The 3,011-nt window shown below is 43.4% G+C and overlaps 1 protein-coding gene across 1 annotated transcript in view; it reads left to right on the forward strand.

Annotated features, from left to right (window-relative positions):
* syde1 (synapse defective Rho GTPase homolog 1) overlaps positions 1–3,011 on the forward strand; it is a 25,532-nt gene that overhangs the window by 18,362 nt on the left and 4,159 nt on the right. The gene's annotated exons all lie outside the window — the stretch shown is intronic.

Below are 3,011 nucleotides of genomic sequence, written 5' to 3' on the forward strand. Positions count from 1 at the left end.
TTCTTCTTTTCTAACTTCTTCTGTTCTATCGTCTTCTTTCTTATTGTGATGAAGACACAGAGCCCCTGAGTTCAGTGACGACAGATTCTGATTCTAGCTGACCTATCAGGACGTCCTTAATTTCGGTCTGTCTCTCTACCGTGTCTGTCTCTCTAACCTGTCCATCTCTCTGACCTGTCTGTCTCTCTAAACTGTCTGTCTCTCTGACCTGTATGTCTCTCTAAACTGTCTATCTGTGTGTCTGTCTGCCAGTCTGTCTCTCTAACCTGTCTGTCTGTGTGTCTCTCTGACCTGTCTCTCTCTCTAACCTGTCTGTCAATCTGTTTCTCTCTCTCCTCTAACCTGTCTCGCTCTCTAACCTGTCTCTCTCTCTAACCTTCTCTCTCTCTTAACCTCATCTCTCTCTAACCTCTCTCTCTTCTAACCCTGTCCTCTCTCTCTAACCTGTCTCTCTCTCTCTAGACCCTGTCTCCTCTCTCATTTAACCTGTCTCTCTCTCTACCTGTCTTTCTCTCTCTAACCTTCTCTCTCTCTAAACCTTCCTCTCTCTCTCTCACCTTTCTCTCTCTCCCTCTAACCTGTCCTCTCTCTAACCTGTCTCCTCTCTCTCTCTACCCTGTCTCCTCTCTCTCTCTCTAACCTGTCTTTCTCTATCTAACCTGTCTCTCTCTCTACCCGTCTCCTCTCTCTCGACCTGTCTCTCTCTCTCTAACCTTCTCTCCTCTCTAAACCTTCTTCTCTCTCACCTGTCTTTCTCTCTCTAACCTGCTCTCTCTATCTAACCTTTCTTTCTCTCTCTAACCTGTCTCTCTCTCTAAAGCGTGTCCTCTCTCTAACCTGTCTCCTATCCTAACCCTTTCTCTCTCGCTAACCTGTCTCTCTCTCCACTCTCTCTAACGCTGATCTCTCTCTCTCTAACATGTCTCTCTCTCTCTCTAACCTTCTTCTCTCTCTACTAACCTTCTCTCCTCTCTCTAACTGTTCTCTCCCCTCTACCTATCTCTCTCTCTTCTACCCTGTCTCTCCTCTCTCTAACATCTCTCTCCCTCTAACCCTGTCTCTCTCCTCTCTCTAACCTGTGCTCTCCCTTAACCCTGTCTCTCTCCTCTAAAACCTGTCTCTCTCTCTAACCTGTCTCATCTCTTCTCTAACCTGCTGTCTCTCTCTCTCTAACCTATCTCTCTTTCCTAACAAAACCTTCTCTCTTTCTAACCTATTCTCTCTCTCTCTACCATTCTCTCTCCCTCTAACCTGTCCTCTCTCTCCTAACCTGTCTTCTCTCGAACCTGTCCTAAGCCTTTTTCCAGCACCCTGGTAAACAGAAAGACCAGGTCTTTGATCTGGCTCTCTCTACATGGATCAGAATCTCTAAATTGGCTGGAACCTGTCTCTCTCTCTAACCTTCTCTCTCTCTAGGTTTGGTAACACAGAAGGACCAGGTCTTTAAACTGGATTACTACATGTATCGAGTCAAAGGGAACTGAACCTTCTCTCTCTCAAGGGGCTGTAACGCAAATTACCAGGTCTTTAAGCGTGGTCTACTACAATGGATCAGAGTCCAAGGGTAACTGGAACCTGTCTCTCTCTGCTAAGGGTTTGGTGACAGCAGAGGACCAGGTTCTTTAATCTTGGATTACTACATGGATCAGAGTCCCTCAGGTGGACTGGAACCTGTCTCTCTCTAGGGTTTTGGTACAGCAGAAGACCATGTCTTTATCTGGATCTACTACTGGATCAGAAGTCTAAGTGGACTGGACCTGTCTCTCTCTCTAAGGTTTGGGTATCAGCAGAAGCCCAGGTCTTTACTCTGGAATCTACACAATGTAGAATGTGCAATGATTCTGATACAGTATCTGAACTACCTCTGATGAAACCGCTGAAAAGAGGCCTGTATCGTTGAGTACTGGCTCCAGGTCACCGATCCAATACCACATAAACGATTAGAAATAGGAATCCTCTTTACTGTGTTAGCTGCTTCCGTTAGCTCGGCCACAGTTCCTTTCTCGCTTGCTCTTTTTCTTAAAATAGTTTGATCACTGATCACCTACGCCTCTTCATCCTTAAACAGCAACTAACATAGCAGTTTTTGAGGGTCGGGTAATGAAGTGGTTTTTTCAGATTTCAACACCAGGCAACTTAATTCAAAACATTTGTAAAGACGCTCACGCTAAAGAGCTCAACGAAGTGTTCACAAAACAAAAAAGAAGCTAATGGTAAACCTGCAGCACAAAACTTCTGAAAAACGGCCATCTTAGACTAGATAAATCCCCCAAATGACAGCCATAGGCACCCGGATAAACCACAGCCAGATAAGCAACAGGATAAACCATCCCAATCACAACAAGGGATAACCAACAGCCTAAAAGGAATCAATATAACCAAACGTGTTTTTTGGGAGTGTGTTGTCCTGAGACCAACCTGTCCTCCTCGTACTAATTTGGGATGTCGTGTCTTTAAGGACATTTGGGGGCCGAGGGACCGGTTACAGTCGTAAATATATCTCTGAACTGCTCTATCTACCCATAAAAACTGCTCTAAGATTGGCCTCACCCAAAAAAAAAAATTTTTCCATACGAGACCGGTTGGGGACACCGGAGTCCTCTGCCGTATGCATATGAGACATGTGGGCAAGTAGCAGAGAATCTGCCCGTTGTTGCCTCTTTTTTCGAATCTATGATAATAACTACTAAATTACTAAAAACCGGCGACTACAAATGTGTACTACTTGTTTTTTAAAAGGTATGTGTTTATCTTGTGTAGCTGTTTATGTGTACTTCTGGTTGGTGTTGCAACTATTGTTAATACGATTAAAGATTTTAAAATGGGCTTTTTTATGTTAGTACGTAAATGGCTCGCTTCCTCACGTTTTTTTTAAAACAAAAGGATTTCATTTTAAAGTTGCTGTTTACTATTATTTTATAATGTTCTATTTTACAGATTGAAATTGCCTTTATTTTTTAAAATACTGTATGTGGCGGCAACGCTTTAATTGTTTTTGTAGATGAATTCTT

This window comes from Etheostoma spectabile, unplaced genomic scaffold (genome assembly GCF_008692095.1).
Source record: "Etheostoma spectabile isolate EspeVRDwgs_2016 unplaced genomic scaffold, UIUC_Espe_1.0 scaffold458, whole genome shotgun sequence".
NCBI lineage: Eukaryota > Metazoa > Chordata > Actinopteri > Perciformes > Percidae > Etheostoma > Etheostoma spectabile.